The 26,915-nt window shown below is 41.2% G+C and overlaps 1 long non-coding RNA gene across 2 annotated transcripts in view; it reads right to left on the bottom strand.

Moving 5' to 3' along the window:
- Window positions 1-26,915, bottom strand: part of LOC311517414 — a 234,118-nt gene that overhangs the window by 176,377 nt on the left and 30,826 nt on the right. Inside the window, exons 1-2 of one of the 2 annotated variants that reach the window (XR_014710686.1) lie at window positions 14,978-15,079; window positions 9,702-9,881 (exon numbers count right to left, since the gene is read on the bottom strand). This is a non-coding gene — a long non-coding RNA (uncharacterized lncRNA). Of the gene's footprint in view, window positions 1-9,701; window positions 9,882-14,977; window positions 15,080-26,915 lie in introns of those variants that run through there. The other variant, XR_014710685.1, reaches the window with a different exon arrangement.

The following is a 26,915-nucleotide window of genomic DNA, read 5'->3' as shown; positions in this document are numbered from 1 at the left end:
TGTCATGACCCACTCCCGACACCATGACACCAGTGACATAGGGAAAGGTAGGAGAAAGATCCTGGAGGCCAAATTTAGGTGCAAGGTAAGAAATTAAAGTCCAGGAACGTCATGGTAGCTTTCTCTGAAAAGCTTCCAGTTTCATGCACAGGGCCAGTCAGACAGGCAGAACTGCAAGGTCTCAGTGCATGAATGACACGGTGGTGTAGGGAGGAGGATGAAGGACTATTAGGAACAGGGAAAACCTTTGGGGAAGGAGTAGCCTACGCAGAAGAGATAGGCTCCCACATTAACCAAAATAGAAACATACTGCCGGCACATAAAAGAGTTTAGATGACTTTTTTAAACTAAGGGCTGTAGGAAAGCCAACAGGTAAGGAGCAGCACGGTTTGGGCAGAGACATGCCTTAGGGATAAATTTATTAAAAGGGCAACTATACATCCTACTACAGAGGTTAGGAAAGAAGCTGGTAAAGTACAGAAGGAGCAAGTAAGGAACAATCAAATGTAAAAGGGTCCCATTTAAACATACCATATGAAGGCAAGCAACTAAATATTGACAAAATGTACAAGTGCTAGCATACAAATGCTGGAAGTCTAAATATTAAGTGAACTAGAGTGCCTGGCATTAAATTAGGATATTGATCTTATAGGCATAATTGAATAATAATAATCAATGGTACACGGTAATACCAGGGTATAAAATCTATAGGAATGACAGTGGGTAGTGCTGGTAGGGGAGTGGCATTATATGCTAAAAAAATAGAGTCAAATGAGGTAAAAATGAATCAAACAGTACCATAGAATCTTTATGTATAGAAATTCCATGGTTGAATAATAAGAATATAGCAGTAGGAATATAATACCAACTGACCAGAATAGTGGTCGTGATTGTGAAATGCTAGGGGAGGTTCAAGAGGCTACAAAGCCAGTAAACACAATAATACTGGGTGATTTCAACTATCCTCATAGGTACATGTCAACTCAGGATAGGATGCAGAGATAAAATTTGTAGACATCATTAATGACAGCTTCTTGGAGTGGCTAGCCCTAGAACTCGCAAGGGGAGAGGCAATTTTTGATTTAGTCCTAAGTGGTGCACAGGATCTGGTCCAAGAGGTGTGTAAAGCAGAACCTCTCAGTAATAGTGACCGTAATGTAATTAAATTTAGCATTCTTGGAGGGGGGAACAGGAAATGTCAAAAAACACCACACCAACACAGTTACACTTAATTACACAACTACACAAGAATAAGGATGTTAGCTAGATGGAAATTAAAATGAACAGTCACAAGGGTAAAATGCTTGCAGACTTAAAGCACCATAATAGAGGTTCAGGCTAAATGTATACCCCGAAACAAAAAGGACAGTTGGAGGACCAAAAAAACGCTGCCACAGCTAAACAGCAAAGTAATGGAGGCTGTTAGATGCAAAAAGGCATCCTTTAAAATTTGGAAGTAAATCCTAATGAGGAAAATAGAAAGGAACATAAATTCTGACAAGTAAAATGTAAAAGTATAATAAGGAAGGCCAAGAAAGAATTTTGAGAAGGAACTTGCTAAAGACACAAAAACTAACAGTAAATTTTTTTCAAGTGCATCAGAAACAGGAAGCCTGCAAAACAGGCACTGGAGCTACTAGACAACAAAGATGCTAAAGGAGCTCTAAGGGAAGACAACTTTTCGGAAAAGTTAATGAATTCTTTGCATTTGTCTTCACTGCAGAGGGTGTGCAGAAGATTCCCACACCTGAGCCATTCTTTTTAAGAACATGAGAACATAAGAACAGACACATAAGGTCAGACCAAAGGTCCATCCAGCCCAGTATCCTCTCTTCTGACAGTGACAATGCTAAGTGCTTCAGAGGGCATGAACAGAACAGGTAATCATCAAGTGATCCATCCCCTGACATCCGCTCCCAGCATCTGGCAAACAGAGACTAGGGTCACTTCAGAGCATGGTTTTGCTTCCCTGCCCATCCTGGCTAATAGCCATTGATGTACCTATCCTCCATTAACTTATCTAGTTCTTTTTTGAACCCTGTTGTAGTCTTGGCCTTCACAACATCCTCTGGCAAAGAGTTCCACAGGTTGACTGTGCGTTGTATGAAGAAATACTTCTTTTTGTTTGTTTTAAACTTGCTGCCTATTAATTTCATTTGGTGACCCCTATTTCATTATTTACTTTTTCCACATCAGTCATGATTTTATAGACCTCTACCATATCCCCCCTTAGTCATCTCCTCTACAAGCTGAAAAGTCCCAGTCTTATTAATCTCTCCTCATATGGAAGCCATTCCATACCCCTAATCATTTTTGTTGCCATTTTCTAAACCTTTTTCAATTCCAATATATATTTTTTGAGATGCGGCGACCACATCTGCATGCAGTATTCAAGATGCAGGCATACCATGGATTGATTCATATAGAGGCAATATGATATTTTCTGTTTTATTATCTATCCCTTTCCTAATTATTCCCAACATTCTGTTAACTTTTTTGACTGCGGCTACACGTTGAGTGGATGTTTTCAGAGAACTATCCACAATGACTCCAAGATCTCTTTCTTGAATGGTAACTGCTAACTTAGACCCCATCATTTTTATGTATAGTTGGGATTATGTATTCCAGTGTGCATTACTTTCCATTTATCAACATTGATTTCTCATTTAGCTGACAAACTGAAGAACTGTCTCAGATTGAGGCGTAAATAGAGGTGGTTTTGGAACGATTTGATAAATTAAACAGAAATATGTCACCAGGAGTAGATGGTATTCACTCAAGAGTTCTGAAGGAACTCAAATATGAAATTGCAGAACAACTAACTGTAGCATGTAACCTATCATTTAAATCAGCCTCTGTACTAGGTGAGTGGAGGATAGCTAATGTAACAGATATATAAAAAAGGCTCCAGAGGCAAACCTGGCATTTACAGGCCAGTAAGCCTAACTTCAGTTGGTTGAAACTATAGTAAAGAACTGAATTATCAGACACATAGATAAACACGATATGTTGGGGCAAAGTCAACATGGCTTTTGTAAAAGAGAAATCATGCCTCACCAATCTATTAGAATTTTTTGAGGGTGTCAACAAGCATGCAGACAAGGTAATCCAGTGGATATAGTGGACTTGGACTTTCAGAAAGCTTTTGAGAAGGTCCCTCATCAAAGGCTCTTAAGGAAATTAGCTAGCCTTGGAATAAGAGGGAAGATCCTCCCATGGATCAGAAACTGGTTGAAAGATAGGAAGGAAAGGGTAGGAATAATTGGTCAGTTTTCACAATGGAGAGAGATCAACAGCTGGGTCCTCCAAGAATCTGTACTGGGACCTGTGCTGTTCAACATATTCAGTAATGATCTGGCAAAGGGAGTGAAAAGTGACATGAAAAAGTTTGCAGATTATAGAAATTATCCAAAATAGTTAAACCCAAAGCAGACTATGAGGAGTTACAGAGGGAATCTCACAAAACTGCGTGACTGGGCAACAAAAAGGCAGATGAAATTCAACATTAAAAAGTGCAAAATAATGCACATTGAAAGAAAATCTCAACTATACATGCACAACGAACGGCTCTAAATTAACTATGAAAACCCAAAAAGATCTTAGAGTCACCGTGGATAATTCTCCCTTCCGCTCAGTGCACAGCAGCAGTCAAAAAGGCTAACAGTATGTTAGGAACCATTAGGAAAGGGATAGAAAATAAGACAGAAAACTATCATAATGGCACTATATTTATCTATGGTGTCCCCACACTTGAATACTGTGTCCAGTTCTGGTCGCCCCATCTCAAAAAGGGTATAGTGGAACTGGAAAATGTTCAGAGAAAGACAACAAAGATGTTCGGGGTATGAAATGACTTCCATACGAGGAGAAACTAAAAAGATTAAGACTGTCCATCTTAGAAAAGGGATGACTAAGGGTGCATATGGTAGAGGTCTATAAAATGAATGATGTGGATACAGCGAATAGAGAATCACAAGAACAGTACGGCAGTCTATTTTCAACAAGATTAGGGAAGCTAAATAATTCTCTATTATCTTTGATTGCGCTCCAGACCTCTCCCAAATGGAACAAATGTCTCAGGTATTAAGGTATGTTGGGGTTTCAAAATGTGGAGCAAAGGTTGTTGAGAACTTTGTAGATTTCATTAATATTCACCCCAAAACTGAGGAGGGTATTATGGAGGTTATTTTCAAGAAGATGAAAAAAAGGACAGTTTAGATATGGCTGATTGCAGGGGCAAAGCTGTAACTACTGAGCCAACATGGCTGCAGCGTACAAAGGTGTTCCAAATCAAATTCAGCAGTTAAATCAGTATGTGTCTTTCATCTTCTGTGCTGCCCATTCACTGAATCTTTTTGGAGAAGCTGCTGTGCTGGTTGTTACCCGGGTTGTTCTACTTTTCGGAATTGTTCAAAAATTGTATACCCTGTTTTCCACTTCTACTAGTTGTTGGGATGTGCTGAAAAACCACATTAGCATTACATTAAAATGCCAAAACACAACAAGATGAACAGCAGGCTAGAGGCAATCTGTCCACTACAAAATCAGGCTGAGGTTCAGATAAGACCAAGGCTTCACATAATCTTACACCAAATCTTATATCAAAAGCTGACAGTTTGCAAACATACGCTTCGGAGTTTTCATTTCTTGTTTTGGCTGAGATATGGTAAACTATCTTATCAGAAATCAACACTGTGAGCAAAAAATTGCAACGGCTGGAGTCTCACATTCAAACAGCTTGCAGATTACTTGGTGGCCTTTGACATTTGGGGACAATGTATACCTTCAAATCAGCGGCTCTGCTATGGGTACCCACATGGCCCCACAGTATGCCAACATTTTTATGGCTGACTTAGAACAACGCTTCCTCAGCTCTCGTCCCCTAACGCCCCTACTCTACTTGTGCTATATTGATGACATCTTCATCATCTGGACCCATGGAAAAGAAGCCCTGGAGGAATTCCACCATGATTTCAACAATTTCCATCCCACCATCAACCTCAGCCTGGTCCAGTCCACACAAGAGATCCACTTCCTGGACACTACAGTGCTAATAAACGATGGTCACATAAACACCACCCTATACTGGAAACCTACTGACCGCTATTCTACCTACATGCCTCCAGCTTTCACTCTTACCACACCACAAGATCCATTGTCTACAGCCAAGCTCTGAGATACAACCGCATTTGCTCCAAACCCTCAGACAGAGACAAACACCTACAAGATCTCTATCAAGCATTCTTACAACTACAATACCCACCTGCGGAAGTGAAGAAACAGATTGATAGAGCCAGAAGAGTTCCCAGAAGTCACCTACTACAGGACAGGCCTAACAAAGAAAATAACAGAACGCCACTAGCCGTCACCTTCAGCCCCCAACTAAAACCCCTCCAACGTATTATCAAGGATCTACAACCTATCCTGAAGGATGACCCAACACTCTCACAAATCTTGGGAGACAGGCCAGTCCTTGCCTACAGACAGCCCCACAACCTGAAGCAAATACTCACCAGCAACCACATACCACACAACAGAACCACTAACCCAGGAACCTATCCTTGCAACAAAGCCCGTTGCCAACTGTGCCCACAGATCTATTCAGGGGACATCATCACAGGGCCTAATAACATCAGCCACACTATCAGAGGCTCGTTCACCTGCACATCTACCAATGTGATATATGCCATCATGTGCGAGTAATGCCCCTCTGCCATGTACATTGGTCAAACTGGACAGTCTCTACGTAAAAGAATAAATGGACACAAATCAGATGTCAAGAATTATAACATTCATAAACCAGTCGGAGAACACTTCAATCTCGCTGGTCATGCGATTACAGACATGAAAGTTGCGATATTACAACAGAAAAACTTCAAAACCAGACTCCAGCGAGAGACTGCTGAATTGGAATTCATTTGCAAATTGGATACAATTAACTTAGGCTTGAATAGAGACTAGGAGTGGCTAAGTCATTATGCAAGGTAACCTATTTCCCCTTGTTTCTGCCCCCCACCCGCCCGTTCCTCAGACGTTCTTGTTAAACCCTGGATTTGTGCTGGAAATGGCCCACCTTGATTATCACACACATTGTAAGGAGAGTGATCACTTTAGATAAGCTATTACCAGCAGGAGAGTGGGGTGGGGGGAGAGAAAATCTTTTGTAGTGATAAACACCCATTTTTTCATGGCTTGTGTGTATAAAAACATCTGCTGTATTTTCCACAGTATGCATCTGATGAAGTGAGCTGTAGCTCACGAAAGTTTATGCTCAAATAAATTGGTTAGTCTCTAAGGTGCCACAAGTACTCCTTTTCTTTTATTGGAATTGTGGTCTTCTGGGTCTGTTGCACATAAGAAATTTAAACTCAAGAGTTCTGAGAATGAGATTGAGCTCTTCATCATTATTTGCAAGTGAATCTTTAAGGATGACTTGGAAATGAAGGTGCCCATTGATCTTCTTAGCTACATTCACAAAAGGTCTATTGATGCAAGTTTTCCTAGCACAGAAACAGCACTGCATAATTATTGCTGCTTTATTGTAACTGTGGCTACTAACAACAGGAGTTGCAGCAAGCTAAAATTAAACAAGACCTATCTAAGAATGTCCATTGGGCAGGAGAAGTTGAGTGACCTGGCAGTTGTTTCTATAAAGAACTTGGAAGCAAGATGGATAGACAGGAATGAGCTAATCAATGAGATTGCTTTAGTGAAGGCTAGGAAGGTCCCTCTGTAAAAGTATGTAGTGGTGATTGTGGGTTTTTTTGCGGCTGTAGGGGCGGGGGGCAGAGTTGAGTCTTCAAAACAGGCCCAATATACCCTAAGCACAGCACTGCATCTCCCACTGCATAGCTGCCACTCTCCCCTCTGCAGAAACTCTGCATAGCAAAAGAATAGTGCAGAGAAGAGGGAGTGGCCAGGGAGTAGGGGGCAGAATCACGGGTCTGCCACTCTATGCTATTGATTCCTCTTTCTGCCTTATTCAGTTTCAATGTAAAATATTGGTGCTGGATTAGTCAATTCTGCTGAGACCATTAACTCTTACCAGGCTTTGTGACTACCCCCAACCCCCATTGGAGGGGCCACAGAAAGCAGCACACAGACATGATAACAAAACTGTCCCTGCTGCCCTAGTTAGAGTGGAGGACACTGAGAGGGGTGTGGTGTGAATGTCCTTTTATGAATCAGATTTCCACAAAGGGAGGTTGGGTCCAGATTTCCTGCAGATCCACAGCCAGGGTTGCCAGTTCAGGCCTTGACCTAGCCACTGTTCCCTCTAAGCTGTGAGCGTGTGTACACGCACACAGATCCGAAACACCGCGCACACAACAATTTGCACAGAAGAAATTTTTTGCACACACAACCTGTAAAAAATTAGAGGGAACATTGCCCCTGACCCTTTCGTGGCACCACTAGACGAGGGCAGAAAGAGGGTGTCTGTTCAGATCCACAAGTCCCCAAGCAGCTTTTCAATTGTATGTTTTTCTCTAGTGCATTTTTAAAGAGGAAGGGGCCAAAATATTTCCCACAATCTGAGCTTAGTTTCCTGGATAAAATACCTAGTTTTCTCTTCCTAAAAATCCATTACCTCTTTCCCTACTTCTCCTATCCCCTCCCAGTAACACCCAGCCCCTTACTGGCCAGCAATTTAGGGCCTGATTTTCAGACGTGACAAGTATCAAAAATCTATTTGAAGTCAACAGGGTCTGTTGATGCTCAGCACTTTTGAAAATCAGCCCTCCCTCCCTCCAGTGCTTAGATACCACCAAGTTGGCACCTTCAACATCCCCAGGTGGCTTGATGATATATAAAATATAGCTCTTTCAAAATCTTATAGCTAATTCCTTGAAACATTATCAAAAATACATAAAAATAATATATAATCCAGCCCAGTGACCCCTACCTAATAACAATTTAATTCAACTTGACCAATCTGATTAGTGTATTATGCTTTCCATTAGGGCTGTCAAGTGATTAAAAAAATTAATCGCAATTAATCGCGATTTAAAAAATGAATTGCGATTAATCGCACTATTAAACAAATAGAATACCATTTATTTAAATATTTTTGGATGTTTTCTACCTTTTCAAATATATGGATTTCTATGACAACACAGAATACAAAGTGTACAGTGCTCACTTTATATTTATATATGTGCATTGTAAAAAACCAAAATAGTATTTTTCAATTCATCTAATGCAAGTACTGTAGTGCAATCTCTTTATCACGAAAGCTGAATTTACAAATGTAGAATTATGTAGGAAAAAACCTGCATTCAAACATAAAACAATGTAAAATTTTAGATCCTGCAAATCCACTCAGTCCTACTTCTTGTTCAGCCAATTGCTCAGACAAACGAGTTTGCTTACATTTGCAGGAGATAATGCTGCCCGCTTCTTGTTCACAATGTCACCTGAATGTGAGAACGGGCGTTCTCAGGGCACTGTTGTAGCCGGCCTCACAAGATGTTTATGTGCCAGATGCGCTAAAGATTCATATCTCCCTTCATGCTTCAGCCACCATTCCAGAGGCCATGCGTCCATGCTGATGACGGGTTCTGCTCGTTAACAATCCAAAGCAGTGCAGACTGACACATGTTCGTTTTCATTATTTGAATGGGATGTCACCAGCTGAAGGTGGTTGGTTTTTTTTTTGGTGGTTCGGATTCTGTAGTTTCTGCGTTGGAGTGCTGCTCTTTTAAGACCTCTGAAAGCATGCGCCACACCTCGTCTCTCTTAGATTTTGGACGGCGCTTCAGATTCTTAAACCTTGGGTCGAGTGCTGTAGCTATCTTTAGAAATCTCACACTGGTACCTTCCTTGCGTTTTGTCAAATCTGCAGTGAAAGTGTGCTTAAAATGAACAAGATGTGCTGGGTCATCATCCGAGACCGCTATAACATGAAATATATGTCAGAATGTAGATAAAACAATTCTCCCCAAAGGAGTTCAGTCACAAATTTAATTAACGCAATTTTTTTTTTTGAACAAGCATCATCAGCATGGAAGCATGTCCTCTGGAATGGTGGCCAAAGCATGAAGGGGCATACAAATGTTTAGCATATCTGGCACGTAAATACATTGCAATACTGGCTACAAAAGTGCCATGCAAATGCCCATTGTCACTTTCTGGTGACATTTTAAATAAGAAGAGGGCAGCATTATCTCCTGTAAATGTAACCAAACTTGTTTGTCTTAGTGATTGGCTGAACAAGAAGTAGTACTGAGTGGACTTGTAGGCTCTGAAGTTTTACATTGTTTATTTTTGAGTGAAGTTATGTAACAAAAAGAAATCTACATCTGTAAGTTGCACTTTCAGGACAAAGAGATTGCACGACAGTACTTGTATGAGGTGAACTGAAAAATACTATTTCTTTTGTTTATCATTTTTACAGTGCAAATATTTATAATAAAAAATAATATACACTTTGATTTCAATTACAACACAGAATACAATATGTATGAAAATGTAAAATAGCTAATACATTTCAATTGGTATTCTAGTGTTTAACAGTGCAATTAAAACTGTGATTAATTGCAATTAATTTTTTAAATCATGATTAATTTTTTTTTTAGATAATCACATGAGTTAACTGCAATTAATTGACAGCCCTACTTTCCATTCAATAAGCCCAGCTCTATTTTTGATCGCATCAGCACAAAACAAACATCATTTCTCAGGTACCGTCTTAGGACACTCACCTTTTAACAGCTCAACTCAAACTCTGCCGTTTTGATGCTTTGTCTTCTCCACACTCCTCCTCCTTCATCATTTTCAAAGGGTTTCTTTCAAGAGCGCCTTGTCAGACCTTGTTCCACTGTTTCCTGGAGTGCCTCAATAGTCAACAGCAGCTCCCCTTCTCTTCAATCATTATCATCCACCTGTGTATGTGTGAAAGCAACAGCACTGTATTTATGAAGGCAGAGAATACCATTCTTTTATTAACCACTAATTACCTTTCTTTTGTCTCTGGTATTCTTTACTCAGAAAAAGCACATGGAATAACGTATCTTAACAACAATTAGAATTCTATCTTTATCCAACTTGCTTACACCATTTTTTTCCTTCCAGCAAATTCGGTCCATCTAGTAGCTGGAGATCAGAAGGGCTTCACTGACCTGTGACATGTCTCCCAAATACCCAGGAGTAATACTTGGTGTTAACCTTCAATAAATGGATGGATTATATTACAAATAATAAGGTGGCTAAATATAGGCGCATTCTATGAATTAAACATTGCCTAACTTTGCGTGATGCTAATTTATTCTGTCATATTTTGATCACTGTGATGTAGCTGTGTCCTTCTCAATGCTTTTTAATTGTCCAGTAGTTGTCCTTTATAATCCAGCTGCTGGCTACAGTACAATATACAGTAATCCATGTCAACACCTTTGAGAGAGATATATGTCTATATTAGACACAGAAAGGGTTACCACTTCCAATCAAACCACAGCAAAATTCAGGCTATTGAACTGATATAAACATCTGTCATTCCAAAATAATTGGATATGTACAATAGGCTCTGTAGGCTAAATGCTTTGTTTGAGTTCTTAAGTGGTAAAACTTCAAGAGAAAGGAGGTAACCTGCTATGTTATTAAGAATAATAAATTCATTTATTCATTTATTATTTGTATTACAGTACAGCCCAGAGGTCCTAGCCAAGATCAAGGCTCCATTGTGCTAGGCACTGTACAAACACATAGTGAGAAACAGCCCCTGCTCCAAAGAGCTTGCAGTCTAAATAGACAAGACAAAAAAAATGGCGGGAGGAGAAACAGAGAGGTGACTTGCCCAAAGTCACATAGCAGGTCCTTGGCAGAACTGGGAAGAGGATCCGTGTCTCCTGGATCCCATTCCAGGGCACAATCCACTGGACCGTGCTGCCTCTCTCTTTATGTATTGTAATAAGTTGACAGTACTGCCCCATATGAACATAAGGCCAAATCCTAAGCACCTATAACTCAAGTCACTTGGAGTTCCAGGTGCTCAGACCCTCTAAAGATTTTGCCTAGAATTAGGCAAATGCTTCCTGAACCAAAGATGAGACAAACACAATATAAGACAGAGGACAACAGTTTGGTGGAGGGAGGATGTGGGAATGGTTACCAATAAGAAGGGTTGGTTGACTACATAGATTTTTAAAAAGAGAGAGAAGGTGCTGAAGGGGTGAGAAGGAACCTGTTCCAGGTGGATGGGGGAAGCATACTTCAGGGGACAAAGCTTCGGAATGGGAGTGTGCTGAGCATTGCACAGTGTGGGAGTGCACTTAGCTAATTTGTTCACTGCAGCGACAAGAGGCAGAGTTTGTAGCGATTACCCTGGTATAAATCTGTGAGGTGCTTCTACACCAAAGTGATGGGTGCAGTATAAAAACCTGGACAGAGATGGATGATGATATTTACAACAGGAGCAATACTTTTATGCCATATGACTTTGAACTCACATGTTTATTCCAAAAGCATCAATTTATTTGGTGCGTTATGAACGCAGCACTTTGTTGAACAGAAATGCTGTTTGATTTAGGAACAGGCTCTTTCACACTTTTGACCTATTCTTCAGAAATCTGTCTACCCCATAGAACTAAATCCTGGGCGAGATTCTCAAAGGCTCCTAGGGGAGTTAGGTGCCTAAATGCCATTTGTGCCTTGGAAAAGCTCCCCCATTACACAGTTCCATAGGTGTTTTCTTCACAGAGCAGAAAGGAAGAGAAAGATATGGCTGATCTTCCTCTCTCCACTCCCATGTCTCGACCAAATTTGTTCTCTTCCAAGCCACAAAAGAGACCCAAGAAAATCTTGCTAGCATTTTCATCCTCCAAATCGTGCCCTCAGCAAGCAGGCTGGATCATCAAAAATTGACTGTTCACCCACAGGATATTCAGTCAGCCTCTGGTTCATTCCTTATGTTGCAAAGCAACCTGAGGATGGCAAAGTGGGGGGAAGAAGCAAGGGGAAAAATATATATATATATTTACAATAAGTAATGCAGCCAATCCACAATAGATCACAAAATATCCTAGACCAAAATGGTAGACTGAGGCTTTCACTTACTACACTTCTCTGTAGGTCCATTTCAATCAATTAGCCAAATCCTGCTCATCTTCCTCACATGCTGACATCAATGAAAGACTCACCTGAGTTGAGTAAGGAAGTGAGCAGGTTTTGGCAACTTGGAAATTCTGTCTTTGGCTCTAACAATTTGTCTTCACATTTCTCCCACATTTTGGCTGTTCTATACATTTTTGAATATTTTGTCACTTTATCTCTGCAGGTCAGGAGAGTCACCAAGTCTTGGAGAATGGAAATAGGACCCTTCTGAGCAATCAACAAGTGTCACCTCAATGAAGCAGAGCTGTGTGACTAGCTCAATAAATAAACAAATACATTTTCTGAACAAAGAGAAGAGCATCCCATGACTTTCCATCAACCAAGGCTCATTAAGGAAGCCACTTCCACCCATTTACCCCCATGTTTACTAACACTGTACACTAAAAACTATACAAAGCCATCTGCTGAAAAGGAGAGATCTACAACGTATAATATAATAAATACTGGAAACTGAATGTTTAATTCATATAGCAAATTACCAGAGATTACATGTACAAGTAGCTGCAATGTCCTTAAAAATATTCTTTAACTGAGGAAAAGTTTTCTGACCTTTGGAGGAAATGCTTGCTTCTAGCTATGACTAAAAAGAGATTTCCTTCTTTCTCTGTTGTGTTAAGAATCTTTTCTTCTTATAAAGAAGGCACCACAGTGGTTTATAACTGTCATAAAAGCCTGCAATCCTTTTGAGGTTAAGCTACTCAGCTATTCAACTTTTACTACAGAAACTTTGAAATTCAAAAGAAAAAATAATGTAAGTTTTTGAAGGACATGTGTTGCTGTAGGTGATCCTGTTAATTAAAAGTGATTGCCTGCTAGGAAATCATACTTTAAAAAGTTTCATGAATTTATTAGAACCCTGAAGGTATCTTTGTATGCACAGGGCTTTACATGCCATTTATGCAATTTTGTTTCAGATCTGTTTAAAGCTTCCCTGACACTCCCAGTGAGGAGAACATCACTGCTAGCATTTGTATGTATTTTGGCTAATTGAATTATGTGAAAATACATGCTAATGAAGCTTTACCAATGATGTTTGCTGAGGATAGTTTAAGTCCCATTTTCTTCTATATTAGGAGTATATTTTGCTGTGGATTTACCTTTTTGGAAAGACATAGCTTCCTACAGCCTTTTGTGTAAAAAATGACACATTTTATGGTATTATATATTAATATATGCATAGCTTCTTTGTAGCAAGAGATAAAGAGAGGCAGATAAAGAGTAGTCTATGATATGAGTTAAAAATACACTAGTCTATTCATAGTAGGTAAACAGAATTTAGAATGCAAAACTAATGAACATTTATTATTGCATTTTCTTTCAGTTACTAGATGTACAGATTGTTTTGTAATTTGTCATTACTTAATTATCCATTTCTGCACAAATCCATTTGGGAATATCCACATATAAATTTTTCCCCTCTAATGCTTTGCTACCCCCTCGGACTGGTATTTGAGGAATAAATAATAGAGATGGAGCAGTTGTTTAGTTACTTATTTACCTGAACCATGGGAACTATCAGAGCAGACTCTATTTGCTCTTGAGGTGTGCTGGGACTCAACCCCCACAAATCCAAATTGACTCCAACTATCACAGCTTTGTCACTGCCTCACAAGAGCAATCAGCTAATTGCCTAGTAAGAATTTAGATCATGTATTTGCTGTTCACATTAGCAAATAGTTTGTTTTTTTCTTATCTATCATGTTATATTGTGCTTTATGGTAACGTTGCATGGAACATAAACTAACTTGATGTGCAGGCAGCTCTCTGCCTCGGTTCTATATCAAATATTGGGAAGTTAAAAGGGAAAAAAAATCTTCTCTCTCTCTCTTACCAGCAAAGAAAAAAAGAGTCCTGGAAAAGTAAAGTGAAATCTACAAAAGTTCATTATACACGTTGATGAGTGTGTATGCATGTAGTTGTGTATGTGCTTTGGAATATGTTGGGTTTTTCAGAGAAATGCATGTGATCCAGTCCTGATGTGGGAGTTATCTGTGTCAGTAACCATTAGGGACCAGATTGTTACCTCAATTACATTAGTGTAAATCTGGAATAGCAGCATTCACTTCAGTGGAGTTACTCCAGATTTATTCCATTTTAACTAAGATCCCAGTGTAGCTGTACACAATATACATGCTTTGAGGGGGAAAAAAACATTAAAAGCGGGGGGGAAATTGCCATTTGGTATATTTAGTCATATTTTTAGAGTTCTTTTTAAATAAAGCACCATTTTTGTTTCATAAAGACCATGTACCTGGCTTCCTATAGTGCCCATTGAAGTTGATGACAGTGCCTTTAAAAATGAAGCTTTTTATTTACGTGTATCTATATAGATTGCAGAGCATAAGTATAGGTTTGTGAATTTTGCCCATATTTTATCTCAGACCTTGCATTTATCTGCTGTCTCCAGTAGCAACACGATGGACAGTTTGCCTTTTGTGAATAAGTGATGAAAACATTTGTACATAGCAAATCCCTAGCGTTTACATTTTTGGAGGGGAATATAAAGTGCAGAGACAGAAGATTTTAAATGTTTTCAACCTTCCACTAATATTGCTACTATGGTTCTAGACTATGACATATTTGTGGACTAGATAAATGAGTCCACTCATCTGAATGACTGAGTGAATAACTAATGTATTAATGTGCATTCGATGTGCACATTTATTTATGTGCATCTGCCAAGCCTAGTTTAAAAAATCTCTTCTACAGAGATTCTTTTCTATCACAAATTATATGATTTCAGGCATCAGAAACAAACTCAGTTCCCCCCACCCCCACCCCAGGAATATAAACCAAACAAAAAGCAATCAGTCAAATAGCCATTATTGGTATGTCAACTAATTTCATCATTAATCAATCATTCACTCACCTCATTGTGGTACTGAAGGGTCTCATGAGCCTTACATCAGAGAAGCTTGCAGGACATGAGGAGGATTTTGTACAGTCATGCAGAGCATAAACATAACATGAAAGAAAGATATCTCAGCATTATGCAGCAACTGTTTAACAATATATATGGAGTGTTTTGAGTAACATTCAGCTATTAGCTGATAGAAAATTAAGCATGTTTTCCCTTTATTTTTGATTTTCATTTAGTTTTTCTTCTTCTTGTGTCTAGATCTTTGGACTCCCCAGTACTAATGTCTTGTAGCTCCGCAGTAGGGGTTAAGGCCAGTTCAACTACAAGTTCTCTGGCACCACTTCATGCTCAAACACTCCCAAGCTGTTTTGCTCTGGAGAAGAAGGAAAAAAAAAGAAAGACAACCTGGTGTTGTTACCAAATGCCAAGACCCTAGTTGAGATGCAGACAATGCTTCCAGGCTCCCATTATGTTTCATTTCAGCCCTGAGCTCTGAAAAGTATCGATAAGGGGCACAAAATAAAACAGGGAAATCAAGAGACACTGAATAACAGATCTGTGGATCTTTGCTACTGTTATATTTACAAATAACACAAACTGCTGTGGGGGAAGGGGAGAAATGACTTTGCAGTCCAGCATTGGCCTTGATTACATTATCATTTCTCATACATGGAAAAAAGCATATTTGAACATTGAGAGTCATCCTGATACAATGAAAGTGAATAAATCACAGCTCCTGTCTTAAAGAGTTAGCCTCTCCATTCCCATGTAAAAGTGTCAGCAGTGTATGTGCATTTGTATAGCTTATCCACCTGAATCAAAGTATATGTGTTGAAAGAGAGTAACTTTGTGCCCTGAGTTATTTTTATGTTGTGCAGAGTACCTCCTCTCCTCTGTTCTCATGCCCTCTCTATATTGTGATTACAGCTGGTCAGGTTTTTTTTGTCAGAACACTTTTTTGAACAAAAATGGCCTTTTGACTAACATGAAAATTTTCACAGAAATGCTGGTCAAAAAGAAACTCCGGAACTGGAAATTGGTTTTTGGTGAGATTTTTTGGTGAGATCCTGAGAAAGATCATTGGCATTGTTTGACTAGAGCTAATTCTGAGCCCTTATCAAAACAATGATTTAACATTTTGAGTTAGAGTGAAACCTGCACTGAAAACCACCTTTAAAATGCAACCCACTACCTCAAGAGAGTGCTTCAAAGTATCCCCAGGATTTCCAGGGTATTTTTCCTTGTTCTGCAGTTAAAAACATGTGAAAATTAATTTTTTTCTGTAGTTCTTTGCATCCCCAAAAATCCCCAAACTGATTTTCAAATTGTACGTTTAGGAATCACTTCATGCACCAATGAAATGCAGCTGCCTCTGGAGTGGAATGCAGTCACTGTTTAACAAAACACACTACATAAAATGCAGTTCAGGACAGGAAGTGAAGAAGAATAACTTCTCTAGTTGAAAATGGAGAGATTATGTGGAGATGGAATATAATCACTCAAAACTGAATCTTAAACACTCTGCTTCATCTGACTTTTTGGATTTCGAGTCTGTTTGCTTGGATTTAAGCATCAGAAATGAAATTTAAAAGAAACAGAATAAGAAGACAGAAAACATTGTAATGAACAAGAACGATTGCACAGCCAGTGTTAAAAAATGCCTCTTTGGGCTAGATTGTGGCATTTGTGCCACTTCCTGGTATGTGGGATAGTGCACAGTCTCTCCTGGGATGTTTCAGGGTGTGCACAGGATGGAAGCAATACACTGCATTAGAGTACAATGGAACAGATTGTTCCATAATGTGCACCTAGCCTGCTTCACGGATGAGTTTGAGGTGGGGAGCTGGATATGGCCCCTTCAGTCCAACACTTCCTGTCTTCAGGCAGTCTGGAGTCCCAAAGGAACAAAGACTCGGCCAGTCGTCTGCTTGTGTGGCTTGGAGCTAACGCAGAGTTGGGGAGGAGGCCTCCTTCTGATAATCACCCCTGCAGAGCCACCGTAGAGTGGCAGTCCCACCACACAGAGTCCTCTCCTGTGGTGGTGGTAGTCTCTCCCCCCCACGCAAAAGGCTTCAGAGTTAAGAACTCAGTAAAATAAATGGAGCATTCATCTTCCCCAAAAGATAAGGCTTTCTTCACCCACAGTTCAAAACAGAAGCATAAGGTTTGGGTCAGGCAAAAAGAAAACAGAGAGCTCTTTGCAGCCTGCAGTTCTGATATCATAACCTCCCCAGCCTCTGGGGGACCAGGTAACAATAGGATTTGATATACAGCAGGAGTTTATCTGAGGGATGTTGACAAGCCCTAATTGCTTGGCTGCCACTACCAGCTGTAGAGCCTCTGGCTGGTTGGGACAGGGGTTTAATTAACTCTTGGTTTGCCAAGAGTATGTGGGGTTTGCATTCCTCATCACAACTGAAAAAGTGACAGAAAGGTTGTAATGACCAGAGGCATATAGTGAGTGTGAAAACTGTTCCTCTAAAACATGCAAGTCTCTATACAGGAAGAGAATAAGGAAAATGCTGAAAGGTTATAACAGTATTAGGGGAATTAGTACTAGATCGAAATGGTTAGTGAGCCTAGAAATTGGATTTCTGTGTGAGTTCTCGGCATGGTGAAAGTAATGTGAAGCACTGCTAGCTCATGCCAGAGCAGACATTTTTATGTGTTACTCAGACGGCTAGTCACTTGAAGAGAAGTGATCAACCAAGGCACGAATACCATTACAAATTGTTCTCTAACAGAAACAATGAGTCAACTTCTCTTAGCAGTCTCTGTGCCATTATTCCTTCTATAAGGATTTTACTGAACTTTGATCATTTTAGAAGAAGCAATTTTGAAGAATATATGGAAGAGGTGACAGGAGAATACAGATCAGAAGTCTAGGATTGCTTATCATGACATCAGGCATCACAGATGTTAGAGTCTGCATCATTTCTACCCTTCAGAAGTGGGTAATTTGTAAGTCTAACAGCAAAGACCCTACAGTAGTGCATAGGCATAATAGGTCAGGTTAAAGCTGCCGTGGGAACTTTAACTGTACATTTCCTGATGATTATAGTGCTAGTGAAATCTCAATTTGGCATTAAAGTGGTGGTTTTGCATTTAATTTATACTATCATATGGAGAAAATAACACACAAAAAATGACATTACTGTTTTTGTTAAGGAGCTCCCATTTGATCCAGAATATCCCTCATTGTGCCTCAGGATATCACGATAGTAAAGGGTAATTTGCTACCATTTTAGGACCTGATTTTCAAGGATGCTGAGCATGTATAACTTTAGTTGAAGTCAAGGGGTGGGGGGTTCAGTACCTCTGAAAAATAGGCCCAGGTTGTATTAGCTACAATATCTTGCTTTTCTCATTTTACCATCAATTTGAATGTATATTTTTCTGATGTTTTAAGGCAGAGTGTATTAAACTGAATATATGTCTGCTCAGCCATCTAGTATAATCTTTTGGACTTGATCCTGCAACCTCTCCTTGCTTGAGTAAGAGTTTCAGGCCTGGCTCCCCTGTATTTTCTCTCAGGGAAGATTGTTTCATGTCCTTTTCCTGGTGTTATGCCTAGGTGTATTCTTTCTGGGAAAGCTAGTCATCATGATTCAAATGTGCATACACAAGAGATGTCCTCCTGAGCCCTGAGAACTCAGAGAGCTTCCTCTGCACAACTCACGCGATTGTGTTGAGTTATCTTTTGGCTTGGATCAGTGAATCGCACTTGTGCATCATTTTTGACAGGAATGGTTGGAAGTGCTTATCTATCCATCCACACTGTCTGCATCAGATGAAGTGAGCTGTAGCTCGCGAAAGCTTATGCTCAAATAAATTGGTTAGTCTCTAAGGTGCCACAAGTACTCCTGTTCTTTTTGCGGATACAGACTAACACGGCTGCTACTCTGAAACCTGCTTATTCACAGTATGTTTATCCATACCTCTCACTGGGGCAGACCTTTTGATTTTGCCTCCCCCACCAAGGTGATTTAAAATGCTGTTTCCTTTTTTTAAATTAATTATTAATTATTATTATTATTTGGCAATGCACACATTCTTAATATGACAGATCTATGATCAGGCACCCACCAACAAATTAAAAGATCAGTTCCAGTAGCTACATGTGAGCTAACACACAGAAGGTGAGATTTTAGATAGTTGGTAAACTCAAGTATTGCTTCTGTTGGCTGTTATGGCATGAGAAGTAAATTTTCTACATTGCACTGAGAGTGGTGCAGAATACCCTTTTATCCATTTTAAATAGTCTCTTCTTTCATCATTTCTATCAGATAAGAGTAGTTTGTCTTTGTTCACCAGGTAACAATAATAACTCCTAGCTCTTAAACAATACTTCCACCAGTAGATTTCAAAGTGCTTTACAAAGGAGGTCATTGGGGGGAAACTGAGGCACGGGGAGGTGAAGTTATTTGCCTAAGGTCACTCAGTAGGTTAATGGCAGATGAGAACCAAGGTCTCCTGAGCCCTATTCTAGTATGATGTGCACTAGGCCATACCGGCTCTTATTTATTGTCTAGCTGGGCTTTGAATGTGCTGAGCCTTGGATGTACAAAGCTGAGCAGTTCTAGCATTTAATATACAGTATAGAACCAACATGATTAGGTATGGTATGACACCTCCCCAACTGTGTACTCATGTAAATTTGTGTGCTTTTTTTTATTGATTTTCTTCCGACTCGATCAAAAATAGCAGAATAATATAAAAAAGGGATGCTGCATTCCTGATGGACCCCCCCACACACACAAACCCCATCTCACCCCACCCATTCATGTTTCTCTGTGAATTGATATTTTTTGTTTGTTTTTGTACTTTTAATGCAGCTGTCAGTGTCAAGCTATCCTACAGCATGAGCAGCACAAGATGGCATTTGTGCCAAGACAGGAGAGGATCACAATGTTAGAGGAATCTGCCAGTGTTGACTATATGATACACATCTGATAGGAAGGGGGACAATTTCAGTGTAAAGCAGAGGAATTAGACATTAAGAGATTAAGAATAATGGCCGCTTAATTCCATTTCCCCTGCCCATAAATATTGTTCCCAAATAGTTTGAAGTAGAAATAATTTGAAAAGCCAAAGGCCTGGTCCAATGGGCTGAGCACAAGCCTGGGACACAGGGATCCTGAATAGCAATCCTGAATCTGGCATTGACCCAAACTATGGCGTCGGGTGAGTCATTGTCTCTTCTTTGCATCAATTGACCCATCTATAAAATGGGAATAATAACAAAATGACTCCCTTACCTCCCACTTGTGTGGCAACCGTTAGTTTGCTGACGCTTTTACAGTCCTTTGGCAAGGTGTATGTGGCTGAAGCAGGGCATTTGCAGTCTTGGAGTCTATCCCCACCTCTGCCACTGACTCACTGTGTGGCCCTGTTCAAATCACTTACCTTTCTCTTGTGCTTATAAGCCACTGTGAGATATTCAAAGTGCCATTACTATGGTAGGTATTGGACATGGGTGCCATGCAGGGTATCAGTTCCCTGCTCTGTGGAGTTCCCCTGCATAACGGCACATGGGGGTAACCATAAGTGGGTGGGGCATGAGTCTAATGGGAAGGATGGGAGGCCGATAGTCCATCCAGGATCCTCTTGTTTCCTGAACCTACTGGGGAGCTATATAAAGCCATCTCAGTCTGTGAGCCAAAGTAGCCTCTGCAGAGAAATCCGCAGCCTCTGCGCAGCTTGTGAGAGGTTTCCTCTTCACCCCTATGTATCTTCCCTGCACCCAGCCCGGCTCAGCAAACTGGGAGCTGGATGTACCACTGAACTAATCAGATTTTTTCATAGGAAACTAAGAATGTTGCAAAAGAGGGGAGTTTGAGAACAAGCCTGATTTTATAACCTCCCTGCACCCCACCCCCCATCCCCACCCCACACACACACACACTCACACTCTTGTTTTTAATTCCACAGCTTCAGTATACATGGACCATGAAACAGAAGGCCCTGGAGGCTATGTAGTTTTTCTGGGTAGGGCTACATTGGTGCTCCAAATGCTACACTGAGCACTGCTACTACTCCCATCCTTCGGGCTAATGATGCATTTTAATTTAGGGCCTGATATTTAGAGGTGCTGAGCACTCAGACCTCCCATTGACTTCAACTGGAGCTCCACAATCTCATCTCTTCTGGAAATCAGGCCCTACTTAAAGGCTCTGCTCTCTAAAGCCTTCAGAAATAATGCATGCTGCAGCCAGTAGATGTCAGTAAGTGATAATAAAACGCTGGTTTGTACCAAATGCTGCAGATCCTTGCTACAAGTTTCACTTGACTGCACCCTGGCCTGCGTAGAGGCTGTATCACTCTCTCATGCCTTGGTGAACTGCCACTGACTAGGGGTTTATTTCTGTTTGAAATACGCACCGATCTTGAATGTGAAATAAATACAAAGATGGCACATCTCTGCCCTGCCCTAGTCTGCAAACACAATGTCAAATGTGTCAAATTTCCTGCTCTGCATGCTGTAGTTTAGCTCTCAGATGCCAAAGAGAAAACCAAGTAGATAATTGTTTGAAAGCCAAATTAAGGCTGCAGGAGCTAGAATCCTGCTGTAGGGTGGGAGGGGTCGTGCACCACCCAAGTAGTGGTGTCGGAAAGGTTTCTGCTCGCAGAAGCCAGAAATAGACATAATGCCTCCAGGTGCGGTGGGGAAGTACGCTAAGCAGCAGCCTGTAGTACACATCTGAGCAGGTGTAGCATGTGCTCCCACTAGCATGGCCCTCCTGGTGCCGCCCAGTCTGCAGAGGGTAGAGCGATGTCCGTGCCCCACCTCGTGCAGCTAGTCTATGAGGTGTTGCTGGCAACGGATCTGGGTCCCTGAGGAGTCCTCCACACCACTTGGCACTGGGGCTCCAGGGGAGTCATCATGGCTTTGGCAGCTGTTCGAGAGGACTCCTCTGTGGGGGCCACACAAAGGGTGCAGCACTGAGCTCCCTTTCTGTCCAGCTGTAGAAGATCCAGTCATGAGGATCTCTTCCCAAAGCAGATCTCAGGAACACGATTGGGACTGTTATTATCAGGAACCAAGAGATCAAAAACTTAGGCCTTGATCCTGAATCCTTTATTAAGGAAGATACCCATGCATTTATCTCCAAGCCTGGAAACAAGGTTATCATTAAAAGCCATGAATAACAGTTCGATTTCTCTGCATATTTGCTGTTAGTTCTACCCCCCTAGAACTCCTCTGTGGGAGATCAGCACCATTTGTCATTTTTAGTTCACGGAGGTTAGGTTGGCTCAGGGGTAGTCCGCCCACAGTTTTTGTACCACTATGGCTATATCAGTTTAGAAATGATTTATTATGATTTAGATTTGGTTTATGATTTAGAAACTGACATAGTTAAAATGGTACAACCCCTGTAGTTAGATGCAGTTAGATCAGTATAGAGATGCTTCTATTGGTATGGTTTATTCCCATACATTTCTAAACTGTCAGTTGTAGTGGTACAAAAATTGTGTGTACACAAGTCCTTAGTGTAGCTTTCCTACTCCTGCCAGGGCTAGTAAACATGAGCGAGATACCAGGCAAACATCCCTCCCAGGTACTCGCTGCTTGTTTATTCCCCTTCCAATCTCATTAGCAGGGCTGGAGAGAGGCAGGAAAAGTTAGTGCCATGTTTCCCTCTCTTCTGGGTAAACGCTCTCCCCATCACTGAGGAAAGTGAACGCGTGAGAGTGTTGACAGGCATATGGAAAGTTACTCTACTGTTGGGAGGAATTTTGAATGAAAGCCTCACAACTGCGCTTTGAACTCTCTGTGTCTGTACTGAGCTCTACAGGCCTCCAGCAAAGCAGAACAAATTCCAGTGGCCTGATGCCTGCAGCTGAACTTGAAAGAGAACCTCTGAGCGGAGGCATCCTGGAGGCAGGCAGGTCAACACGCATAAAAGAGCCAGTGTTTTACTTTTTTTTAAACTCTCCTTTGTAGCCCATTGGAAAAAAAAATCTATTTATCTCACTTGGGGCCACAGGTAACAATGTCATTATGATTTATTTTATTTCCAGTGCTTAGTGAAGAACGGCACCTGACTAATAAGCAATTAAGGAATTTTTTAAAATGGAAACAAAGCTTTAAATTTTCAAGTGAGCCATTTCCTAGCCATGTATGTTCTGTCCACTCCAGCACTCTGGCTTGCTTCTCTACTGGCTTCATGTCAGTGTAACTCCATTAATTTCAACAGAGTTGTCCTGGAGTAAATGTGGTATAACATGGCGGTGAATCAGATTTCTAGTCTAATGCACAACTCTTAAAAAAGATTTCAAGCCCACTATCAGGGTTTTCTGCACTCCACTTCTAATTACTTTATTCAAATGTAAATCAGCTGGATCTGGAACACACTGGCATGGGTGGCCCACCCGCAGGAGAACACTTGCTATTACTACCCCATCAGGGTTATTTCTCTAGCTCAAGTGGGAGTGGCCTGTGGTTTTGATCCCCACTGATAACCTCTGGTGGGGATCATTTTGAAGTGGCTGACTGCATGCACAATGCCTCCCAGAGTTCCCCAGCATACAAGAATGTATTCTTTGTGTGGCAAAGGGCTAGGAGTCTCCTCCCTGTCCACTTCGGGGTGGCTCCCCTCTTGGGGGTCAGTAAGGGAACCTATACACTACAATAAACCCATGGCACTGAGTCTCAGAGCCCTGGTCAATTAACTCAGGCTCATGAGGCTTGGCTGCGGAGCTAAAAATAAGAGTGTAGATGTTTGAGCTCAGGCTGGAGCCTGGGCTCTGAGACCCACCCTCCTCGTGGGTACTCAGAGCCCAGGCTCCAGCCTGAGCCCAAATGTCTACACAGCATTTTTAGCCCCTCAGCCTGAGCCGTGGCCATGTTGTGGGTCTTTTATTACAGGGTAGATGTGCCCTTAGGGTATATCTATAGGATGTGATTGCAGCTCATGTGCACATACCTGAGCTAGCTTAAATCTAGCCATCTTGGCAGCAGGTTGCCTGGGGCCCTGAATAATTGCTCAGGTGACTCTGAAGCCCTTGCTGCCATGGGTCTGCTGCTCCATACCGGAGCTAGCTAGATTAAAACTAGTTTGGGTATATCTACACAGGCTGCATTAGCACCCCATGACTGAAGCATAGACATACTCAAAGACAGAGAAGGAAGGAAGACTGCAGGAACTATGATTGTGTCTGGTGCTTGTGAAAGGGCTGAAGAAAGATCTTTGCACCCATCCCTAGCAATTTATACCAGGGACTGCCACAGTCTAGCCCTGTCTAAAAGTCTGAGGAAGGACCACAGGATTTAGCTCTAAAACTTTAAAACTGTTGAACCTGTTTTCTTCCAAGTGGATTTGATTTTCAAGTCTCAAATAGCAACAATTCAATCCCATTGATTTCTATGACACAATTTGTGTGAATGAGATGGGCAGTATTAGGCCCCATATTTGAGGCTTCTAGCTTCAATCACTTTGAAGTTATCCCAGCATGACTGGAACACATGGGGAAATATTTTTGACACACTCAAATATCTCCAAAATAGCTCAGCCAATTTCACTCAAACAATTCACCTCTGGGCTGAAAAAAAGCATGGAAAATTTCAGCTTGAAAGAAATGCCTGCGGGAGAGTCAAGCTCCTAAAAAAGTGAAGTAAGAGTGAAGTCTTCTACCCAGCTCTTCCCAAAGGTTGTCCAACTGTGTTGTGGTAGCTCAACTCTGGCACATTTAGTCCATGCCTGAACCAATGATGAGACTCAAAATGGGTGAGAGTAAGGATGTTGAAATTCAGCAATGAAATTTTTAGAAGCCAGGAAGCTCTGGGAGAAATTAAATAGTGTAAAACAATGGATGGAATGAGAAAAGGAAAAATGGGAAATGTGGCCAAAGGTTATGGGGTCATCCAGCAATGTGTGTGATACTAAAAGTGAAAAAAGATCAATTCAGATGAGGAAGGTAGTCCAAACAGTAGTCAATGTTAAGATGTTTCATTGAGGTATAAAACCTCGGGAGCAGAAGATTGGAAAATTAAGTGAAAAGCAAAGGTGAAAATCAATATGGAAATTACATGAAGTTTAAAGCGCCAAAGAGTCCTGTGTCACCTCATAGACTAACAGACGTATTGGAGCATAAGCTTTCTTGGGTGAATACCCACTTCCTCAGATGCATGTAGTGGACATTTCCAGAGGCAGGTATAAATATGCAAGCAAGAATCAGGCTAGGGATAACGAGGTTAGTTCAATCAGGGAGGATGGGGCCCTCTTCTAGCAGTTGAGGTGTGAACACCAAGGGAAGAGAAACTGCTTTTGTAGTTGGCTAGCCATTCACAGTCTTTGCTTAATCCCGAGCTGATGGTGTCAAATTTGCAAATGAACTGAAGTTCAGTGGTTTCTCTCTGAAGTCTGGTCCTGACGTGTTTTTGCTGCAAGATGGCTACCTTTAAATCTGCTATTGTGTGTCCAGGGAGATTGAAGTGTTCTCCTACAGGTTTTTGTATATTGCCATTCCTAATATCTGATTTGTGTCCATTTATCCTTTTATGTAGGGACTGTCCAGTTTGGCTGATGTACATAGCAGATTTCAGAGTAACAGCCATGTTAGTCTGTATTCGCAAAAAGAAAAGGAATACTTGTGGCACCTTAGAGACTAACCAATTTATTTGAGCATGAGCTTTCGTGAGCTACAGCTCACTTCATCGGATGCATACCGTGGAAACTGCAGCAGACTTTATATACACACAGAGAATATGAAACAATACCTCCTCCCACCCCACTGTCCTGCTGGTAATAGCTTATCTAAAGTGATCATCAAGTTGGGCCATTTCCAGCACAAATCCAGGTTTTCTCACCCTCCACCCCCCCACACAAATTCACTCTCCTGCTGGTGATAGCCCATCCAAAGTGACAACTCTCTACACAATGTGCATGATAATCAAGTTGGGCCATAGCAGAGGGGCATTGCTGGCAAATGATGGCGTATATTACATTGGTGGAAGTGCAGGTGAATGAACCGGTGATGGAGTGGCTGATCTGATTAGGTCCTGTGATGGTGCTGCTGGTGTAGATATGTAGGCAGAGTTGGCAAGTGCTGAGGTACAACCGCATTTGCTCCAACCCCTCAGACAGAGACCAACACCTACAAGATCTTCACCAAGCATTCTCAAAACTACGAAACCCGCACAAGGAAATAAGGAAACAGATCAACAGAGCCAGACGTGTACCCAGAAGCCTCCTGCTGCAAGACAAGCCCAAGAAGAAACCAATAGAACTCCACTGGCCATCACGTACAGTCCTCAGCTAAAAACTCTCCAACGCATCATCAGTGATCTACAACCCACCCTGGACAACAAACCCTCACTTTCACAGGCCTTGGGAGGCAGGCCAGTCCTCGCCCACAGACAACCCGCCAACCTGAAGCATATTCTCACCAGCAACTACACACCGCACCATAGAAACTCTAACTCAGGAACCAATCCATGCAACAAACCTCAATGCCAACTCTGCCTACATATCTACACCAGTGACACCCTCACAGGACCTAACCAGATCAGCCACACCATCACCGGTTCATTCACCTGCTCGTTCACCAAAGTAATATTTGCCATCATGTGCCAGCAATGCCCCTCTCTATGTACATCAGCCAAACTGGACAGTCCCTACGTAAAAGGATAAATGGACACAAATCAGATATTAGGAATGGCAATATACAAAAACCTGTAGGAGAACACTTCAATCTCTCTGGACACACAATAGCAGATTTAAAGGTAGCCATCTTGCAGCAAAAAACTTCAGGACCAAGCTTCAAAGAGAAACCGCTGAGCTTCAGTTCATTTGCAAATTTGACACCATCAGCTCAGGATTAAACACAGACTGTGACTGGCTAGCCAACTACAAAAGCAGTTTCTCTTCCCTTGGTGTTCACACCTCAACTGCTGGAAGAGGGCCTCATCCTCCCTGATTGAACTAACCTCGTTATCCCTAGCCTG

Source organism: Lepidochelys olivacea (genome assembly GCF_965140295.1).
Source record: "Lepidochelys olivacea isolate rLepOli2 genome assembly, chromosome: 3".
NCBI classification, from domain to species: domain Eukaryota; kingdom Metazoa; phylum Chordata; order Testudines; family Cheloniidae; genus Lepidochelys; species Lepidochelys olivacea.
Note: the sequence above shows the minus strand (reverse complement) of the source record. Positions and strands in the feature narration are given on the sequence as shown.